The sequence below is a fragment of the Triturus cristatus genome, chromosome 8, assembly GCF_964204655.1.
Source record: "Triturus cristatus chromosome 8, aTriCri1.1, whole genome shotgun sequence".
Lineage (NCBI taxonomy): Eukaryota > Metazoa > Chordata > Amphibia > Caudata > Salamandridae > Triturus > Triturus cristatus.
In genome coordinates, this window is record NC_140591.1 from 151,577,668 (window position 1) to 151,593,614 (window position 15,947).

Sequence of the window (15,947 nt, forward strand, 5' to 3'; positions counted from 1 at the left end):
GGTGGGTGGAGAGAGGTGGGTGGAGAGAGGTGGGTTGGAGAGAGGTGGGTGGAGAGAGGTGGGTGGAGAGAGGTGGGTGGAGAGAGGTGGGTGGAGAGAGGTGGGTGGAGAGAGAGTGGGTGGAGAGAGAGGTGGGTGTAGAGAGAGGTGGGTGTAGAGAGAGGTGGGTGTAGAGAGGTGGGTGTAGAGAGGTGGGTTGTAGAGAGGTGGGTGTAGAGAGGTGGGTGTAGAGAGGTGGGTGTAGAGAGGTGGGTGTAGAGAGGTGGGTGTAGAGAGGTGGGTGTAGAGAGGTGGGTGTAGAGAGAGGTGGGTGTAGAGAGAGGTGGGTGTAGAGAGAGGTGGGTGTAGGGAGAGGAAGAGAGGTGGGTGTAGGGAGAGGAAGAGAGGGTGGAGGAAGAGAGGGAGAGGAAGAGAGGGAGAGGAAGAGAGGGAGAGGGAGAGAGGGAGAGGGAGAGGGAGAGAGGGTGGAGGAAGAGAGGGTGGAGGAAGAGAGGGTGGAGGAAGAGAGGGTGGAGAGGTAGAGAGAGGGTAGAGGAAGCACGTGTGTGTACGGATCCGGGAAATGGCGTATCACATAGGGTTGTGTAAAATTTGCATAATTAAGCGTAATTTGGCAAACATTACAGGCAATTGTACAATATGCAAAACGGACATTTAGCATCATATTTTTCTGTGAAATGTATCCTTATGTCCATTTTGGATAAGACACATTTCGCGCTAAACCAAAAAAACACACACAAACACCACATGTTGCAAGCAAGAGCTGCCAGTGTTCTGGTCGTTCACATTGTTTGACTGCTCTGGAGGTAAAATGTGGCATAATAACGGGAAATTCAAGTGACACGCAGAACGCGAAACCCCAGAAATTACGCGAGATTACACAGACCCACAAGTCTCACCTGGGACAAGTACTAACCTCACTGGCCAATCCATCCCTAGCAAGCTGTTTGTATATTTGTTAAAAGAATTAAGGGCATGCATTGCAGGCGTTCTACGGTATGGTGCAGTTTCGGCTTCCCAAGGCGCTACGACTCCCAGACTCCAGGCGCTGGACATACCACTATGGATTGATAGAGCTGCAGAGTCAGAAGCGCGGCTGCGCCCACTTCCCCCACGGTCTGAAAAGGAAAGGTTTGAAGAGTCCACTCAGAAGAGCTGGAGGGACGCTGACACCGGAAGGGCGAACGAGAGTTAAATTATATATTTCTGCTCCGTGCTGCCTCGACACCGGCAGAACTGCATGTTCAGGCTAGGTAGGTTTATTCAGGTGTGCACTAAATTGTTTTAACCAATTAATCCATCCCTAGCAAGCAGCTAAATATTTGTTATAACAATTAAGAGCAAGGGGATGTGTTTGGCTTTGTATGGGGTTGCTTTTTATGAGTAACTGATTTAGAAACTACTTTTTGAGAGCGAGGACCCTCTGCGTTAAAAAAACATAAATACCACTTTTAGAAAATACATACGTGGATCAGCTTTCAGCAGTGTTTTGAGATGCATTAGCATGTATATGTTTTGCCTATGGAGTTTCCGGTCCGCCCTTCAATGAAAAATGCGCGTGGCAGGTTTACTACGCAAGTGCTGGCCTACCCGACCGTTACTTCAATCAATCAGTCATTTGTAAAGCGCACTACATACCCGCGAGGGTCTTAATGCACTGAGGGGGGAGGGCTACTGATCGAACAGCCAGGTCTTGAGTGGTGTTCTGAAGGGCAGCAGGTCTTGGGTCTGTCGTAGGCTCAGTGGGAAGGTGTTCCATGTTTTGGCAGCGAGGTGGGAGAAGGATCTCCCGCCGGTGGTAGTTCTTCGGATGCGCGGGACGGTGGCTAGTGAGAGGTTGGCAGAGTGTAGCTGGTGGTTGGGGATGTAGAAGGAGAGACGTCTGTTTAGGTAAGCAGGGCCAGTCTTGTGGAGTGCCTTGTGTGCGTGGATGAGGAGCTTGAAGGATATCCTCTTGTTGACTGGGAGCCAGTGCAGGTTTCTCAGGTGGGGTGTGATGTGGCTGTGGCGTGGTACGTCGAGGATCAGTCGTGCCGAAGCTTTTTGATGCGTTGTATTCATTTGATGAGCTTGGTCTGGGCTCCTGCATAGAGTGTGTTTCCGTAGTCGAGTCAGCTGCTGACGAGGGCCTGTGACTGTCTTTCTTTTATCTGTTGGGATCCATTTGTAGACCTTGCGGAGCATGCGGAGGGTGTTGAAGCAGGAGGCGTTGACTTGCTTGGTCATTGAGAGCGTGGAGTCGAGGATGATTCCCAGGTTGCATGCGTGGTCTGTGGGTGTCGGGGATGTCCCCAGTGCAGTCGGCCACCAGGAGTCGTCCCAGGCTGAAGAGTTGGAGCCAAGGATGAGGACCTCCGTCTTGTCCGAGTTCAGTTTCAGGCGGCTGATCTTCATCCAGTCGGTGTCGGCCTTCATTCCTTCGTGGAGGTTGGCTTTGGCAGTGATGGGGTCCTTGGTGAGGGAGAGGATCAGTTGAGTGTCATCAGCGTAGGAGATTATGTTGAGGTCGTGTTGTCGAGCGACGTGTGCAAGCGGGGTCATGTAGATGTTGAACAGTGTTGGGCTGAGGGAGGATACCTGGGGTACGTTGCAGATCTCGGAGGCTTTGGATCGGAATGGGGGATTCTGCCTGAGAGGAAGGATGTGGTCCATTCCAGAGCCTTGTCTCGGATCCCTGCGGCATGGAGGCGTGCGCGTAGTGTGCGGTGGCAGACGGTGTCAAAGGCTGCAGAGAGGTCTAGGAGGATGAGTGCCGCGGTCTCACCATTGTCCAGCAGGGTCCTGATGTCGGCGATGAAGGTGGTCTCGGTGCTGTGGTTGCTGCAGAACCCTGACTGGGAAGGGTCCAGTATTCTGTTTTCTTCGAGGTATCGGGTTAGCAGTCTGTTGACCATCTTCTCGATGACCTTGGCCGGGAACGGGAGCAGAGAGATGGGCCGGAAGTTCTTGAGGTCTCTTGGGTCTGCCTTGGGTTCTTTGAGTAGGGCGTTGATCTCAGCGTGTTTTCAGCTCACTGGGAAGGTCGCGATCTCGAGGGAGAGGTTGAGGACGTTGCGCAGGTGGGGTGCGATGGAGCTGCTTGCTTTGTTGAAGACGTGGTGCGGGAATGGGTCTGACGGAGATTGTGCTCCTGATGGTGTCATCGATGCTCACGCTGGCCCAGGCTAGCAGGGAGTCGTGGTCGATGATGTGAGGAGAGTCTGTTGTGTTGCTGTCTGTTGGGGCTGTCTGGGTGTTGAAGCGGTCGTGGATGTCTGCTATCTTGCGGTGGAAGAAAGTGGCGAGGGAGTCCCACAGGGCTTGCGACGGCGAGATGTCGTTGGAGCTGGGGTTTGAGAGTTCCTTCACGATGTTGAAGAGCTCCTTGAGTTAGTGTGCGTTGTTGTCGAGGCGGTCTTTGAAGGAGGTCCTCTTGGCAGCCCTGATGAGGTGGTGGTGGTGGTTGCGGATGGCGTCCTCGTGTGCTGCGTGGCTGTCCGGGGTCTGTTCACTGTGCCGTTGCTTCTCTAGCTTCCGGCAGGTTTGCTTGGAGGCTAGGAGTTCTGGGGTGAACTAGCTGGCCCTCTTGCTGGAGTCTCTGTAGGGGGGTTTCTTCAGCGGGGCAAGGGTGTTGGCGCAGTCCTCGATCCAGAGTCTGAGGCTGTGGGCAGCTTGGTCGGTGTTGGAGGGTACAGTGGGTGGGCAGAGAGCGAGGTTTGCATTTAGTTGTTCTTCGGTGATTTTGCTCCAGCAGCGGCGGAGGGGGATCTGTTGGGAGCGGTGGTGTGTGGTGGGTTTCTGGAAGGTGAAGTGGATGCAGCGGTGGTCGGTCCAGAGGAGTTCGGCGGTGTGGTTGAAGGAGACGTGCGGGCTTGAGAAGACGGGGGCCGAGCAGTGCTTAATTTGTAAAATATTAAGTGCAGGTGCTCCATTTTATTCAGGAGGCCACACCCACTTCTACTGGCCCCACCCACCTCCTCTATTGGCTCCAGCCACAACTAGCACTGCTGAAAGACAGATTTAATACCCAATCTGAATTTCAGCGAGCAACTAACTACAAGAAGAAAGATCTTTCCTCCCAACTGTGACTCATCGCCTGATGGCGAGCTATCAGAGAAAGCTGGACAATGATCTGCGCGCTGTAGAATTTTCAGGATGGGGCCCTTGAGCTCATCAAAGACCCACTTCCACCACTGACCTTCCCCAAGGTTAATACCCAACCACCTGTGATAGCTCTCTATTGAAGTAGAAGACCTACCTTCTTAATAGAAGTAGAGATAGAAGAGAATTCCTGATACCCACTAGATGGAGTCAGAGCCCTCATAATTACATAGAAACAATAGAAATCACCTATAACGGCAACTAGGCCACTATGGTGTATCATTTATTACTGCCAAGTGGCTTACATCATGTTTGACCCTCAAACAGTTCTGTGGTTTAGCTAACTGCTTTTTTATTTTTTGTACCAGTTACAAACATTCAGAGAACCCCTAGCATGTTATATCTATACATCCAAACATCCACACTGTGCGCAAACACCATCCACAGTGCCTTACACATACCATATGCATTCATCTTCTGAAGTATGTGCGAGTGACGAGAAACAACTGTTCAGGTTACATTTCATTTATAATTTATGACTTTTTTAATGTGCTTTCTATTTATCAGGACAACAAAGACTATTGTCCCCGAGTTAAGCACAGGTTAATTTAATGACTTTTTGTGGTTCGGCCTATCAAAGATTGTGGCTGTTTCTTGAGGAGGGTTTCACACTCCTCAACCAACAAACCAGTTTCTCACATAAGCTATATTGTAGCCCAAGGACCCATCTATGTGATTACATAGAAAGAGAACCAAACTAGCATTTCTGCTGCATTATATTAAAATTGGTCCACTACTCTGCCATGGTTTAAATGTGGAGTGCTCAATACCAGTTGAAATCTTAATCATGAGTACTAGCCCTGCTTGTATCATACTGCACTGAAAAATAAAAATAAACCTGTGTTTACATTTGCCACAAATAGGGGTTTTGTTAAGTGTCTCTTTATTCCAGGGTCTGATAGCTATTACAATATGTGAAGAGTATCAAACTGCCATAATGTTTTGCTCCCCTACATTCCTTCCAACTTAACATCTGTGGAAACAACAAACCTGTAGGCACACACTTAGTAGATTGAAGGGTGTCAGTCTGTAGGGCCAAAATTTCTACCGGCATAATGCGGTTTGTAAGTGGTACACAAGAAATGCCACCTCTTTTTTAGAAGAAAAATATGAAGAAACTGAAAAAAAAATACATTTTGGCAAACACTGTTGAACAGTCGATCAGGAGCACAAGAGCTAACACGGGTCAAGAAAATATATGTAAGACTTTATCTGCCAGAGCAAGAAATGGAGTTAAAAAGTACACCTTCACCTCATGAAGTGTTGTGATAAACAGCAAACCGCACACCTTATCAGAAGGTGAACGTTACCTCTGTGGGAAATGGCCTAATAACGTGATCGCAACACAGAGTATAACATCAATTTTGAATAATTTCTAAAAACATATAGTAAAATGTGGACATGAAAAACAACCACAACAGCCGAATAGCAAATTAATTGTGGCAGAGCAAACAATGCTTTCCTTCAAGCTGAAGCTTCCAGAAGAAAACAACATATATGTTCAAACAATGTGAGTCACTAGAAGTAAACGGTTTCAAAACTTTGTTATAGCAATAATTTCATTATAAATGATTGGGAGCCTTTAACACACTGCTGTCAATTTTATCCAAGCAACATTAGCCAGGAAACTCCTGCTAGTGATCAATACAAGGCCACAATACCCTCAGCACATGGTCTTTGCTGCATTGTTTTTCCAGGTATTACCTGCAGGAAATTACAGGCGCACAAACCGTGCGACTGAGTGTAATTTGAAATGAAACTTTGGTTTAAACGGGGCGCCAATATTTTGTGGTCGACTTTACATTTTTTGTACCTCTGAGAAAGAGGCTGTGTGCCAATTTTATAATAGTATTTCAAGGCTTCGGATTGGTGTGTATCATAACTTCATTCCCTTTAATGCTTTTGCTCTGCTTTATGCAAGTCCACATAAGTAGGAGCACTGGAATTATGCGCCAGTGGAGGACCAAATTATGTGCCAGGGATGGCAAATTATGTGAAAGGAAAAGGCACATCATGTGGCGTAACGCAGTACATTTCGATATAGTATTACTTCATTATTTTGTCATTGTTTACACATGGTAATACTGCGCAAAAATGTTACTTCGTTAGTTCCAGTTAAACTACCAACAGCAATAAGCATAAGCAATTGAAATGTGACCTGTCAACCTTTACACATGGCCTTCCACTGTACTGGAACACGCCAACATGTTTTTCGATCCGTTTGAGGTAGAAACATTTTTTTGTGCAAAAATCTGCAGGATATGCAGCAGACGATGGGTTATGTGGCAAATGCGGCAGACCCATAATCTTGCAAAAAACGCTGCAGCCACAGAGTTGCACAATTCCTGTGGTAGTATCTGTAAGATACATAAATCAATCGCCAGCAAGTAATCATCTATACAGGCCACATCGGTACATATTGCGATGTCCTCCTTTGCTTTGTGGTATAAGTTTATGGTGAATGCTACCAGCACCACAGAAACTGCTTGCACCTTTCTGGACAGAGAAACAAATGGTATAATTGATACTTGACGTGATATTTGATTCACTGCTAACAAACGCATTAGAGAAGATAATGGCTCTGGGCAACTTAAAGTGTGTGCTACTACGTAGCGACACAATGCCAACGACGAAAGATAAACTAGGAGGCCAGTAATCTTTACAAGTGGAAGCAGAGGCACCGAACAAAGGCTGCCTAAGACGTCAAAAGCAAGCCCAAATAAAGGTAAGATATTTAGCACACAGCACTTAGTTGGCATTTGACCCCAAAACCTGATTGTGACTCAGAAAACCCCACTCTGGTACAGGTGACGAGGTTAAGATCCAGGTGAAGTCTAGTACTGACCCCACCCGGCGCTCAGATGCGAGACTGCCGGCACCGCATGTAGCCTCAATACTTTCGCATAAAAACCAAGCACTAGAATGAAATCAGAGGAGGCACTTTGTCCGAGCACGCATGTACCAAATCCATTAAAAAGACAGACCTGCTTCCATAGCATTTGTTAATAGATGAAAATGAAATAATTACTTACTGCCTTTTTTGGTTTTATTTCTAGGCCTGCTGCTAGCTGCTTGCTTCCCTCGAATGACTAATGCTGCAGCTGCGCATTACACTGGGGCGGGAGAAAAGCCGGTAAAATGATCGGCATTGGTCCTTCCAACTTGGGGGGAAATGCCTGATGTTTCAAAGCACAGGAGGGAGTACAGGGCTGACATCACCCCGTCCAGGCGGTTTCTGGCGGTTTGTGTGTGCCGTCCGTGTGCCTCGTCATAAGGCACAATCCAAATTTAAATATTTTACAGAAATGAACAAACACAGCCCAATTAGGCACTGCGCCACTGACTAAACCCTGGCATGGATTTACCAGTTACTGTGTGATATAATCTCTTCGCCGGGGAGTCTGTTATTGTGTGTAGACCCGGCCCTAAGAAATAAGTGCTGGTGCTTAGCACCGGAAAGCACCGGCACAAATTAAGCACTGGTGTCGAGCGTGTGGCCGGCGGAGTGGGTGGGCATAGTGACGAGTTGCCTCAGTCCGAGGTTGGCGAGGTTGGCGAGGTTATCGATCAGGGTTGTGGTGTTGCTGTCGTTATTCTCAAAGTGAAAGTTCAGGTCTCCGAGGAGGATGTAGTTGGTGGAGGTCAGGACGTGCATGCTGATGAAGTCGGCGATGGAGTCGCTGAACTGGGGGCGGGGTGCGGGTGGTCAGTAGACGAGGGTGCATCTGAAGGTGGAGTTAGGGTCTGTGTGGATCTGGAAATGCATGTGTTTGGCGGTGCTGAGAGGGTCGTCGGTGCTAGTCGAGACCCTGATGCTGTTCTTGTGGACGATGGCGATTCCTCCTCTGACTCAGTTGGTGCGGTCTCTGCGGGTGATCTTGTAGCCGTCTGGGATGGCTATGGTGAAGTCGGGTGCGGAGGAGTCGTTCATCCACGTCTCTGTCAGGAAGGCGACTTCCGGGGATGTTGTGTCGAGCAGGTCCCAGAGCTCGATGGCGCGTTTGCGTGCAGAGCGGGTGTTCAGTAGTGTGCATCGGAGGTGGTTGAGGTCTTATTTGGCGGGAGGTTAGTCGGCACTGAGGCTGGTGTAGCTGCAGTTCCGGCAGGTGAAGGGACCGTGTGCGCGTTTCGGGGCGGCCTTGAAGCAGGTGTGAGTCCGTCCGGAGTTGAGAGCGTGCAGAGTGCTGGCATCGTAGTGGCGGCATTCCTTGTGGCGGGTGCGGGGCCAGGGGTTCTGGTGGCGGGTGCGGTCCAGGCAGCGGCCGGCATATATGGGGAGGTGGGAGGGAGGAGCAGGTGGGGGCAGCGAATGGGTAGTCAGGGGGGCGGGGCCGCAGCGGTGGGAGTGGTGTGGGACGAAGAAGGGCACAGAAGGAAAAAAGGCCCAAAATTAGAGGGGCAACGAGTGTTACAGAAGGCAAAAAGGTTACAGAAACACGGGGACAGTGAATGGAACAGAAGGCAAAACGGGCACAGGATTACCAGGGCTACGAGGGAACAGAAAGCAAAACGGGCAGAGAGACACGGGGGCAGCGAGGGGAACAGAGGGAAAAAATGGGCACAGAGCAAGTAAAGGCAGCGGGGGGAGGACAGAGAACAGCAGTTACAGACACAACAATGACAGAAAAGGCAGTACAGGCAATACAGTGAGAACAAACCTACCTGCGGCGTACCACTAGCCACCAGGAATAAGGCGCAGGTGGTAGCCTGCGGGTGGTGGAGGGCCTCGAACTTCCTTAGCAGCGGCAGCTGGGGCAGACACACAGGCGGTGCTGTGCGGAGGGGGAGCGACCTACCAGGTAGGGTCATGGGCTGCTGTCACGTCACTTAAGCTTCAAATCCATCATGGCTGTCAGCCACAAAGGTGGTTCCTGTTATGACACGTCGCACATCTTTGCCCATTTTAAGATGCCAAAAGGGCACACATTGCTCTGGAAATGCGAATGACCTCTGTCACCTTTGCCCCCAGGCTGCCTGCCGTGTCTTCCCCCCCCAAGGGCGACAGGATAATGGCGCATCCCAGGGAGGGGGGGGGAGGGGTGTTTCCAGCAGCGGGGAGGAATGTGGGCCTGGCTGGTCCTGTCTTACATTAATTAGTACATGTACAAAAAAAAAAAAACACGGGCGCACGCACACATTTAAACGCATCTATAAGTAACCAAAAGGATCGCCATGTATTTGCATGAATGTCCCATGATGCGAAAAGACAGAATAGGTAGAAAATAAAACTAAACGTCGTATCACAGAGCCAGTAGCAATGAACCGGCACATTATGTCTTTAAGCAAATAAATGCTCGAAAGTCAGTTAAGAGTTGATCAATTCAACTTTGATGTCCCCCCCTCCCTTCAAGCTGCTGCTAGTCTCGTGTGACGAGCTGACGCGGAGGGAGGGGGTAGTGAGTGCAGAGAGCAAGGGGGTGGAGGAGCATGATTCACGCGCTGTAAGACTTAATGAGCCATTACAGAAAGCCAGATGGCAGCTGTGCATGTTCATGCGCGCGTAACCGCACGCTTGAGGCCAGCAAAAGCCTTTGGCAGCACTTTTAAAACTCCACTCCTAAATGGCTCGCCAGACCAGCGCATGCGCTGGCTCAGGCGAGACCTAAACAGGCAGCACCAAGTTGCACATGACCAAAGACAAGCATAGAGTCAAGTAATAAGAGAAGAAGCGGGGTTGTGGTTGGTTAATGTTTGTGCAAAAGAGCTTATAAAAGACTTAAAATTACACTTCCACACAGAAGTAGAGATGAAAGCTTAGTTAGTACATTTAACAAATTATGGCTTTTCATCAAGTAAAAGAAATTCAGTTGAATGTTTCAGTGCTCATGCCGTGGTAAGATGGAGAGCTGGCTTCAACTGTAGGCATTTACACATATGTAACTGCATCAGCAGTTTTAAACCATGGTAGTCTCGGCATGTTCTTCTGTTGTACCTCCCCACCCTGCTTAGCTCACACTACTGGGGGCCTTAGCAGTAATTCTGGCCGGCACCTTTCAGTTGGCAGGGGCCTCGGACCCCTCATGCACATACTAACTGGTGCCTATGGCGCTATATACCACATTATCTTCATGAGTAGTTGCACTCTTATGGTAAAGATGCAGTCTACTAGGGCAGACTCATATCAGAGACCAGAACATATTTCACATAAATATCCAAACTGATGACAAATACCTTATAGATTGCAACTGTTTTGTAGGCAGATACATTGGCTCAACATGCAATTTGGCTTTTAAAAACAGAGCTTCCGCCACAAAAGTTCCTTTAGGCTTCATTGATCCATCACTCACCAAAGGAACTCGTCATGTCAGTCAAACGATCAAACTTCCATAGGGGAAACGACATGGCGGTTACCAACGAAGCAGTGCGAGCATCAATGCTCGGATTTGATTGCAGATGGCAGCACAGGATGATCTAGCCTGTAAGTGCCTTCTCTACTACTTAAAACACTTAGCAGATTGTGTTTTAGACAATCTAAATTTAGCAAGATAGTAGTTGTGACGGAAAGGTCTCATCCGTGGTACACTAGCATATTCCCCTGCGACGAGTGTATATCTGGTGTTCTGTTAATTTGACCTTTGTATTAAACTAAATTTGAGCACAGAGGTCTAGGCATTTCCCAGACTATGTATCCGTCATGTGACCTGGGGAGGCACTCCAGGTGTACCTTCTTAGAGCACATAACACTACTTTCCCAATCATGATTTAGCCTATACAGCGATCATGGAGCCGGGAGACTTATAATTAGATCAGACCTTTTTACCTTTCACTCAGAGCGGCCTACAGGTCCCTCTGTTGTAGAGTTCTGTTGTAATGTAAGTGGCCAGAACCTTGTGACATCCTGTGTGCATGTCAAGCACTTGTGCATATGTAGTATGCAAGTAGAAAACGTGCAGTAGTTGGACTGCATGCAAGTGAATCTAGGTTTCAACGCCTGTGGAATCCATTTTGGATACCCCTAGTTTGGAATGGCACAACAGGAGTACAGCTTCACCCGACAGCGCAAGTGTATTGCCTGCATCCCTGTGGCTGGAGACTTTTTTAGAAAGGGGCTGCCGATTAGTTCTTCTTGAGCACCAATTCCTTGTTGATGATTAGGTTCGGGATTTCAGTTTCATATGTGCAAGGCGAGGACGTTTCTAGGAAAGGCCTCCTCTTCTGTCTGTCGCCGATTACTGCTTCCGAGATGTAGATGACAGCCAGGTACAGAAACCTCATGCTCACTTTGACAATGCTATGGGTGCTCCAGTATGGAGACAGCAAAAGTACCACCTGATTGGAGAAGTATCACCCTACAAAAAGGCTGTGTCTGGAGAACAGCACGAGAAATACTTGAAACGAGAACCACTCCAAACCTGTACTGCATCCCCATATTCAGTCAAGAAAATGCGTATAACAATGGGATCCAAATCACCCCATTTTGTTCCTGTCTCAATCCTCCAAAGAAAGGGAGTGCTCCAAGGACTGTTGTGTGGTCTGTGTTTGTGTTTTGGAATAGCCAGTCTCCTAGAAGCGAGGGGTCATCCCCTGAAGTTTGCAATTTCTTCTAGGGAACCAAGTCTGCCTACCCGCTAAGATGAAGGGAGTCTGCCCTGCAGGAGGATAGACTGTGCAGGAGGAGAATCCCAGTTTGTTCCTGGATGGAGAAACTCACACAGACGTGCTACAGAAGGTCCTGGGGCCCTCAGATGGTTCCTGGAGGGTTCTATGTGAAAGCAACAGGCCAGTTGGGCCTGCAACTGCCTTGATGATTGTGTTGACCTGGTCACGTCTGCAACCGCTCTGGCAACATGCTTTGGCCAACATACCAAGCAGTGCTGCATCCATCTCACCAGCCAGATGCAGCCATAGTTGCCGAACCCACACCTTCAAAGAACCTGCAAGCGGCCAATCAATGCTGGAGCGAACACAGATGCCTGAATGAGAAGAGAAGCGGGCCACGTCTGGCCTCTTCGAGGACTGCATTCAATTACAACAGGTCTTTGCTTGAATGGCTGGAGAGCCTACAAGCTTCTGGATATGGGCTAGTCAATCATGAAAGTATCACAGATTAACTACTCACCCACTATAAAGTGTAGGAATATGCAAGAACTGATTGCGCATTTGACTTGCGGGGGTGCAATAATCTGCACCAAGACTTTCAGGGGTCTTCCATAATTGCTGGAGGAACAAGCTTATCAAGCATTGATCAAGTGAGAGATAGCACAAGGTGGGGGAATCAGCAGGTGTAGGAGCATGACAGGGAATCGGGACCACAATTCTTGCCCTGCATACTGGACTGAATCATTCAGAATTTAGTACTGCTGTGAAATTAAAAAGTACTTTTAGTTAAAAGACATGTTATGAGCTCATGCCTCCCACACTCCCTGTACCCGCTACCCCAAAAGTCATGTGTGAAAAGAATCATGATCTTAAGTCTAACCTAGGACACCAGTGTCAATGAAATGACCTCAACATCCTGTTTGGGCCCATTGGCACATGTCTGTACTCTGGCTCGACGGCACCCCCAAAAGTGGTCTGACAAATTAAAGCAAGTTTTTTTTTTTTTTTACTAACAGTACATTGAAAATGAACAGCAATGTAAAAATCGGCTCACTATGGCAAAAAATATATATATATTTTAACGCTACTTACAAATATGGGTTTACTCTTATAGCAAGGGTGCGTGCAAAAGGCCAGCTGATTTAAAATTATCCTTGGTAGTGGCCCGACCCCATAGTTAGGCTACTGCAAATATGAGGCAGGGGAGGACTAAACTATGCACCAGGGTTGACAAAATTAAGTGGCAAGAAAAAGCAAATTATGCAGCACGGTCTGAGATATTACTTCATTATTTTGTCATTTTAAAAAATGTTAACACTGCAATTGTCAGTTTCTCATCTCTACAGTACCGTAACACACAAACATGGCAATAAGCAACACAAAAGAGACAAGTGAACCTTTGTGAAGAGCCTTCCACCGAGTGGCTACTTTTGTTGCTGAATTTTTAGTAACTTTAAATCGGTTTCAGTTTCCAAAAAATAATCTGCAGATTATGCAGCAGATGAATTATTGGGGAAATGCGGCAAATACATATATGTTAAATTTAAAATATTAAAAGCACTGCAGCCGTAAAAATGCATAATTCCAGTGGCCCTGCTTATAGTGCTCTCGAACCTTGCCAATGCCCTCTATGCAGCTTTATCTGCCTACAAAAAGGAGATTATGAGCATGGAATCCTAATAAAGAAGGTACAGTAATAAACACAAGAACTTGTACTAAGTAGCCTTATCTGTATAGATAAAGACATTTAGCTAAAATGTGCATTACGCCACCTAACAATTAATTCTACTGGCGTGGGATAATTTCAAAACGAGTACTTTGGAAACCTTTTCCTTCGATTGTACAACGTTACATGTAGCAGTGTGCAATACAAATAGCAGTGTGCAAAATTAGCGCAACTTGCTTTCGCGTAATTATAAGAAATTCTGGGGAATTACGTTAAATTATGCAAAATGTGAATCTGGAATTTAGCGCGGTTACTGTGTGAGGAAGCATTTCACACCGAAAGCACGGAACGCACAACAGCCGCTGGCTTTCTCGTGGTCCCGTTGTTCCAGCACTACCTTGCTTGAATTCCCCCCCCCCCAACAGTAGCATAAATTACATGATATGAAAATGTTGGGAATTTAATCCAACGTTTAACAAGAACATCCTAAAATTACGCAGTGCAATTTAAACTTTACCTAGGGCCTAGCTGAAAGCACACGATAGCACAGTCAAAGAGTTTCATTGTATGATGTTTCTACTTTTGATTCTTTCTCTAGCTCCGCTTCCTTTCATCTCGCTTCTTTTAGTTATTGCAACATGGCAGAAAATGCATGTGCTTTTAGCCGGATATGTATATGTTTTGTGATAACAGATGTTGCAACATAACGCACTTGCTTAAGAGTACCATTTATCTTTTTTGGGACTGAAAAGTCAAAGCTATTCAAACAAAATTGATTAAAGAGTAGGTAGCAACGATGATTTTACGAACAGCAACTTGAAACGGTTTTCCAAATCCTGCTAGACTATCCTTAACCTCGTGCTGACTATGTCACGAACAAAGATAGTAGAATCAACATTTTGAGATGTACTGCTTCACTCTGAAACAGAAACTTGTAGCCAGTAGGCACACAGTATTGCCAATTATGAAGCCCACAGCTGCTTCAATGATGACCTTTGCACTGAAACGGTTTATTTCAGATCTTTATTTAATAGACTGCATGCCACAGCACTCATTCTACGTCAGCGAGGCCGCGCCAGAGGCTCCTATAGCGGGGCCTTTGGCACCCAATGTAAACATCGTTGTAAGGGCCATTTAAACACATTAAATTGTTCCAACTTTACTGCTTAGTGCTTTCCGTTGTTGATCGAGTTATGTGGACTGCATCTTCTTTTTTAGGCCGAGCCTGGGCAGCACATGCGCTGCAGCGAGGCGTGCAGTACTGGAGTATGGAGTTGAAGCCCCGCCCACTCTCCACCCAGCTTTTCAATTGGTTGCTGTGACTGTCCTTTGTAAATGTTGACCTGTGACGAGTTAATAGGCTCATTAGTCCCTTCTTAGTACCTTCCTGTCTTCTTTTGTAACCCCCCACCAGGACTTGACCTTTTACTATGTCATTACTTATAGCTTGCATTAGTGCTTCAGCAGAAATCTTTTGCTTGATTAATGTAAACACCACTGACGCAAGCTTTAGCAATGACGGGCGCTTTTTGTTGTGTTTGCAGCGCGCTGTACGAGCTTTCGCAATGATGCCACACGCACCACTTGCGGGACGGACAGCTTCTCTGCTCCATCATTTGAATGGGCCTGTAAACTCATATTGCAGTATTTCACTCAGAAGGGAGTGGCTGGGAATGAGTTATGAAGGAGGTCTGTCCAGAAAAGCACAGGATTTATAAATGGCTCTATTACAATGTACATGCAGCCCACGTCTCTTCTCTTTTTAACCCACAGATTCAGCTTTGCTGCTTGAAGGACCACTGAATAGTTTTGCAACGTGCACCAATTTGCTTAGTTGCATTAGCTGAATGTACGATGTAAACTGAGCAGTAACTACAGCTGCTCGTTACAGCACTGGCAGGGGTGCGGATTGAAGCGCTGTAAAGGCAACCTACTGACATTAACAAAGTAGCCAGCGCCTCCCTCGTTCACTGCTAGGCGCTACTAATGATGCGAGCACGTCGGCACAAACACACGCTGCAGTGGGGAATGGGTTTACCATCCGTAACTACGAAATAACTTTGTTCGGTGTACACTAAATTAAATGATAATACATGGAAACCGCTGTGTGCATTCGATTTGGAAAACTCCACTTCAGGGGTAGTGAGTGGGAGCCATTCCATTCTGCACAGTCAGTTTTAATGTGCACGTTGTTTGCAGGCCCACAAACGTGAAATGTAGTTTACTGTTTATGGGCGACTGCTTGGGCTCGGAATACCGCACTTGATCTTTAAAAATGGCAGCCGGGCAGTTCGTATCCTGCCCGCGTGCTTTCCGTCTCCCAGCTGCTCTCCCTCTCTCGCCTCCTGGCGCTACAGACTCAGCTGTTGCCCAGCACTTCCTGAAGATCACTATGCCGCCCTCATGTAAACCTTTCTTCCAGGATGAGTCCCGGGTTCCGGTTGCTACCCTAGGACCAACCCTTCTCCCCACTCCTGCGACTACCGGGGAGGTGACTGCCCCCCTTGCTCCCATCCCCCCACCAAACTCCAGTGAATGCTTCTGTGCTACCTACTTGTCCAGAAGGACACTACACTCGCCAAACACTTCTTCAAAAATGTTT

The 15,947-nt window shown here is 47.5% G+C and overlaps 1 protein-coding gene across 4 annotated transcripts in view; it reads right to left on the reverse strand.

The window, feature by feature from the left end:
• Positions 1 to 15,947, reverse strand: part of BCL9 (BCL9 transcription coactivator) — a 685,736-nt gene that overhangs the window by 247,213 nt on the left and 422,576 nt on the right. The window lies entirely within an intron of this gene.